This window comes from Crinia signifera, chromosome 5, assembly GCF_055691185.1.
Source record: "Crinia signifera chromosome 5, ASM5569118v1, whole genome shotgun sequence".
NCBI lineage: Eukaryota > Metazoa > Chordata > Amphibia > Anura > Myobatrachidae > Crinia > Crinia signifera.
Window position 1 is genome coordinate 313225160 of NC_139221.1, and position 7071 is coordinate 313232230.

At 42.5% G+C, this 7071-nt stretch overlaps 1 long non-coding RNA gene across 1 annotated transcript in view; it reads left to right on the plus strand.

Moving 5' to 3' along the window:
* LOC146079767 (uncharacterized) overlaps window positions 1–5924 on the plus strand; it is a 124656-nt gene extending 118732 nt beyond the window's left edge. The window contains exon 3 of the long non-coding RNA XR_014474742.1: window positions 5777–5924. This is a non-coding gene — a long non-coding RNA (uncharacterized LOC146079767). The remainder of the gene's footprint in view (window positions 1–5776) is intronic.
* Window positions 5925–7071: the final 1147 nt, after the last annotated feature.

Genomic DNA, 7071 nt, shown 5'->3' on the forward strand with positions numbered 1-7071 from the left:
CGGTGACATTCAAAGTCAATCTGCATCGGAAAATATAAATATTCATCTATTAATAGGTTTTTATTATTATCATTATTATTATTATTATTATAATCATCACTGTATTAGCTTACCACAAAGGTCCTGTATCGGCACACAAAGGAACTAGGAGAAATTTACATAAAAACAAAAACAAAGTGATACAAACAATCACACTATTCTACATAAATACATATTTATACATAAATTTACATAAATACATATTTATGTAATTAACTGTAACTGTAATTAAGGCCCCATTACACTTGTCCGACTTGTCTTTTGAACTTCCCCAGTAGCTCCCCTTTATCTTATTCTTCACCTAGAGATGGAGCCACATCCATCTACCCCACCAGTGCACCTGAACTACCAGTCTCGGCATGCTATTCGAGTTTATGACACGCTGTCACATCCAGTGCTGCGAATAGAGCACCAAGCAAAGAGAATTGAATCACGCGCCGAAAGCAGGATAGATGGACTTGGCATCTCTAATGTACAATTTGTACATGAGATTTTTTACTCTGACCCAATGCTCACGGATTGGGTCTATTCGGATTTCAAACACGTGATTTGGCCCAATTTCATGGCCCCAATCTGTTTAAATCGGGTGAAAACAGTCCAAATCGCACTAGTGTATGGGGTCCTTTACAGTATGTAGAAATGACAATAAGGAGAGGGTCTAGGGAAGAATGACAGGTAAGGGGAAAGGAGAAGAGCAGAGACCAGAGAGTTAGAAGGAGGGGTGGTGATAAGTGTGAAAAAAAATGAGTTATATGTGCTTGCTTGAAGGATGGAAGCCTAAAAAAATCCTATGTATCACTATAGGCAAATCAAGTCAAAAGATGCAGCTCTCGGCGTCTTCTCCTGGCGGCACCAGTGTTCCCAGCACTTCCCGGTAACACTATACATGCAACGGCATAATTGTAAATTTTGCATACCCCTCCAATGGCATTTTAGTCCAGTTTACACTCATAATGTCCCCTGAAGTGCATAATTTGGCATAGGGGATTACATGAAAGCATATCATTAATGCCCCCTGTAGTGTAGACTCACCCCTGTAGTTTGAGCTGGCCTCCTCCACTGTCGCTGCCACAGTGAGTATGAGAATGGATAGCAGCGCCGCAGGCTTCCCCAGCCCTTCTCGGCCATTTCAAATATGGTGCACCAACTCGTGAGCCAATTCGGAGCTTGCGGCCCGGCAGCCAATCACCGTGGCTGCAGGTGAGTGAGCTCTGATTGGCTCAGGAGCCGTGCCACATTTGAAATGTCCAAGAGCCACCAGAGTGGTTAGGGAAGCCTTTATAGCATGGGGTGGTGGTGACGATCACCTCCCCATTTATCCGTCCCAGGCATTGGGTGGCAGTACCTGCTGTACCAATGGTATTTCACCTCTGAGTTACACCCTTGAATGGTAAAATACATTTCCTATGACATGAAGCAATATATAAATCATATAGCTAGGGCATATGCTTGTACTGGGGTATAGAAATATGGCATTGAGGTGAAAATCTCACATCACAAATAAATCAAGAAACAGAGACAATACAATGTATCCTTCAAAAAATCTGGTGCAAAACACCAATTTAGGGCTACAAAATGCTACGTTATCTTTTGTTGGATCAATACGAACGAGGGCGAATTCGCACAACAGTGTGTGTCGAGCGATCTTGCTGAGCGATGTTCGAACAATTAATCAAGAATTAAAATATGTCATTTACAGTATTTGTTGTAAACATGAGTAACAGAGTTGCTGCTTTTTTAACGTATTCCTTTAAATCCACTTTGGTTTTAATTTATATATTAGGTCTTATTTATTTTTTTCCCATTGGAAGATAAAAATGTTAATGTCAAATACGATTAAACTCTTGCCATTTAATCCGGGACACACTAACTACGCTTGATATTGTTTGGTGGACTTTATTAAATCTCTTCATTCATTTAATATAAGTACTAGATATAATTTAAACTGGGCAATGCCTTCTGTATGATTCGGAAAATATCTCTTAAAGTGGTTAAAGATGTAATACAAAATGTAATCACGGCGGCTAGGATTTCAGCCGCACTCGTATACTGAGGATATTGTGACCTTACAACTCATTTGTCCACACGGATGGGTAATCTGGAGCAGGATATTACATAGAACATTAAAGTGTTATGGCCATAATCTCATTTAACCTAAGATTTAAAAATAAAATTAAAAAAGTAGATTAAAGGACTATAATATTTAAAGAACAAGTTGGCCAATATATTATAGAAGAGTGCTGCTTGTAATGTAAAAGTATCGAGTAACTGGAAATATCGGGTGCAGGTCATGTAGAGTTGAACATACCTGGACGGGGTCTTTGCAAAAAATTTAGACGCACATTTTTGACATGCTCGCAAACTGAGCTTAATAGTAACAATATACACAATAGTAATTAACATTAGATATGACTATTATAATATAAAGACACAGACAAAAGGGATGGAGTTAAGAAGGTCACAGTCTGTCAGCCAGCTCAGGGATTTGCCAGATTCCCTGAGCTGGCGCAGGCTGGCGGAGAGGCGCTACATCTGATGGGGACACATGAGCGTCTCATGCTCACGCGTCCCCTTCACATGGTGGTGAGGAGCGGATTCCCTGCCCGTCTCCGCTTCAGGGAGATGGGCAGGGTTAGTGGGGGGTGTGGGCAGCTATGGGGGAGCACCGGGGAGGTTGCCGAGGGCGGCGGCGGGCTCTGTCAGAGCGGGGTGCGTGAGCATCTCATGTGCCGCGCCCCCTTCTGACTGTTGGTGAAAAGCGGCAATTGGTGATAGAATCCCCAGGAGCAGCTCTGATGAGAGCTGTGTCATCTGTACAGTATCTAATTAAAGTTAATAATCCAAAAGAGAATTGGGTGCTTCAGTAATGGGGCCTCCACATGGATGCCTCCACAATCTCACTAGATCGCTTAGAAAATACCCCTACATCGCTCCTTGTGTAGGGGCCGTAGTGACGCTATCACTGGGAGAACACTAGCCCTGACAGATCGCTCAGCACACACTGCTGACACATCGCTGCGCTGCGCAGTGCTGTATGCTGAGCGGTCTTGTTAAGAGATCCTGAGCAATCTCCATTGCTCAGATCGCTTAACAACATCGCTCAGTGTGTAGGCCCCTTAAGCCTTATATTCTCAAATATATTCCATCATTGGTGAGCGAGCAGGCAGGTCAGCACAGCAGGGGGTGACACAGCAAACATGATGCAGCAATGGGTGGTGGTTCAGTGGTGATTTATGCTGTTTGTGGGAGGAGTCACTTGGATGCGTGTTGCGTCATAGTGGCCAGGCCCCCTGCTAGACAATACTAGGATTACCGGCATTGTACAGTGGGGAAATGAGAAGGACGGGAGCAGGTGTAAGGATGGCCATGGTTGCCATTGCCATAGATGGCAATAGTGCAACTGGCCATCAATAGTGGTTGACTATGCTATGGATGACCATCAATGTTTTTACCCATCAATGGTCATCCATTTTCATTAACTGATTGGCCTGTGGGCCAATAAAAACATTGGGGTGGAGCTTCATAGGTGTCAGGGGTGGAGCTATGCTACATGTCCCGGGCCCCTTGGGGGGGGGGAAGCTATTTGTTTATGCTTGACATCGATGAAGGGAAACCATCTGGTTCTCCCCCAATGATGGCAAAACTATTCTACATCAACCATAAACCATCAATGATTTTGAATCATCGATGGTTGCTGGCCATCCTTAAGCAGGTGGTTTCTGGGTCTGGGAGACTTTCCCACTTTTCCAGGTGGCTGGGAGTGCCACCTGATATCCAGGAGCCTTCAAACTGTTTGGGAAGGCTACACAAGTATGCTTTTACCTAATACTGTATATTGTACTATGGGCTCCATTTAGCAGCTAGATATACATTGCAGCGCCACTTAAGCCAATATACTGCAGTGCAGAGACCGAGTAAGTCCTGGCTTACAGGGGGCTGCATACGGGGGTGGTGAGAGGGGAGTATTCCTTTCGATGGTGATTGATTATGCAAGGAATTCATCCTATTCCCTCTTGTGCGATCAGGTCTGAATCGGTACCGAAGTCACCCAGCCCGGCCAGGCTTAGCATCACATTTACACCAACTCCTGTATGTTACTCCCAATCTCCCAGACTAGAGTATACACTGGTCACCAGCAGCAAATGGTTTATGCAAAAAGGGTGTCAACTCACGGTACGAAACAATAATTGTGATGATAATCATTACCTCCACATCTGCTGCGCTTTTGTTGCTAATTAGTGTGGCGTTTGTGTCTGTTATTTAGAATAGATTTTCCTTTAAACTGACTGTAAATGAATATTGCTATCCCCTTTCTTCAAATGACTGTGTATATGGAAATAAATATAGTTCTTTTCATTCTCTCTCTCGTGACATTTTTGCATCTGAAAACTCCGCTACGCCCACCCGCCATGCTGACTGAGATAAACACATCACGAGGCATCACACAACTAGACGTGCTGTCAGTGTCTTGTCTTCCGACCACACCTGCTCAAGTCCCGAGTTCCCTTTGTTCCCGTATAGCAGCATACAATCTATTTATTTATTTATTTATTTATGTATTCTATTGATTGATTTATCTCTTTATTTTTTGATTGATTGATTTTTCTATTTTTTATTATATTTATTGATTTATCTATTTATTTTTGTACACTGTAAGATTGTTTCACTGTTTGAACTGAAACAGGATCATTTGCTTTGTAAGATACAGTACTTGTGGGCCTTATTTTGGTTCACTCCTTCTGGCAAATTCCTTCTTAGATGGACTGTTACTCTTTATGCAGTCTAAGTTCATTAAAGAACCCAGCTTCTGTTACACTCCAGCTCCAGACCAGAGTCACCCCTCAGACGTGACAATCTCATGTCAACCTTTTCCATATCAACCTTTTGCTTGTATCAACCTTTTGTCTATGTAGACCTTGACATGTTGACCTTTTGGAGTAAAGCTGCTGGTGAGTGTATGTAGATATCACAAACAGGAAAAGAATAAGTCCCAAGGCACAAACACCTTTCTTCAGCCGAGTCCACAGAACAGGGTCACCACTCAACCCCTATGTAGGAAGCTTGTTTGGAGAAATGGACCAGGGGCGATGAAAGGTTCATAGACACAATTATCCGATGTTCCTCAGAAATGTGGAATATACTGTACAAAGCAAATAAAAGCATGTATGAGAAATAATTCTGTTAGGGCAACAGAATATTAATGAAATTCTGGGAATGGGTAACTGCAAGTGTACCCTCACTCACAATTAAAAAAGGAAGATGGTGCAAATAAAGATATATTTTATGGGTTCACCACAGGTGTAACTTCAAAGGTAGAGGATGCGTACCATACTCACAAATAAATATGTAATTACAGGCGCATCCCGGTATCTTTATTTTGTTGGGGGGGGGATGTGAAAAGACAAAGATACCCACTTTGTTGTTTTTGGCCCTCACAAACCGATTTTTTGGAAGAACTATCTCTGATCACAAATAAGAAGGTTGATGATGATGGTGTTAATTACATCAGATTATTATAGTTTTGTAAAAATAAATTTCATTAGCTTACTCCAAAATATATAACATAGATGAGGTGCCTATATGGTTAATGTTACTACTTCTACCAAATTTGGCCTCACAGATAGAGCGGAAGCCTTCACACACCTTGTCAGGATTGCGGAAAAATAATGCCACATCCAAAAGGTGCCTTTTGCTTGTTTTACGCTCAGACATTACAGTGGCTTTCTTTTTATCACAGGCAAAGAAGAACTGTTGCCGCTGGTGGCATCCTGTTCCACTTCCTCGCTAGCATCCTTAAGTTCTATTGTGTCATAACCCTGCTCATCAACGCATTTGCAGATGGTGCAGCAATGATGGAAGGCAGTGAAGGATGCTTTTCTACAAGTACACAGGTACAGTGTGGAAAATATAACACTCTTGCATAGCTAATGTGAAAACCCTAGACTCTAATTTGTGAACAAGCAGTTTGTTCTCCGTTTGTTTAACATTGTGAACGATTTTGATTTCAGGTGTCCTTTCCTAAACTTTCTGCCCCCTGGATCACCTTTAGTAGATATCATTTAAAACTATCATGACTTGTACTAGTACTTGGTTGCTGCTTCTCTGCTATAGACTGAATGTGAGCCATATCGACTCAGTCCTTATATTTATTAATACAGTGACACATAACCTACAGCATACACAAGTTTAAAAACAGAAACTTTCTCTTTTTGCAACTGACAATTTAGACTGCAGAGCTACAGTGTTTATATTTGTGAACACAGGGCCTGATTCTGGTTTAAGGGAAGGGCTGGAGCTACTGGATAGCTGAATGGGCACTGGCAAGGGGTGTTTTGTAAAGCGGCTACCGATGGGACTGAGTGGGTCCCAAGAAACAAGGGAGAAAAAATAGGAAAAAAGGTAGCGCTTTACCAATGAGGACTTTGTAAATAAAAATAACAATTTATTTGTACACATACATACAAAATTCAAAAAGGTAGGATGTTTAAAAACAATGCTCACTGCCCTCTGGGCCACTTATTTCAATGCTGGGGGGGGATCCGCTCCTATTGGTGCCGGCAGTTGGTAAACAAGGGACCAGTCAATATGCAAGGGATTGTGTGCTTCCCAAATCCAATAGCTGTTAGATGGTAGGGTATATTTACCAATGCAGTTCTTTGGTGGGTTCCTCTGGGTGATCTTTAAATCCTTTTAGGATAGCGTATTAGCTGTGTCATCCCTTTGTTGATGGAACATGAGGAAAAGTCCACTTGGAAAGCTGGAATTGCAAAACACGGTCCACTGGTGAGGGCGGCTGGTTGGATCCCAGGATAAAGTGCAAGTGCAAATGTGTAAAGTGGCAGTTGGGGGCAAGTGAGTGTAGCAGCACTGACGCGTTTCGCTTTCATCCAAGGAAAGCTTTTGTCCTTGGATGACAGTGAAACGCGTCAGGAGCTGCTACACTCACTTGCCCCCAACTGCAACTTTACGCATTTGCACTTGCACTTTATCCTGGGATCCAACCAGCCGCCCTCACCAGTGGACCGTGTTTTG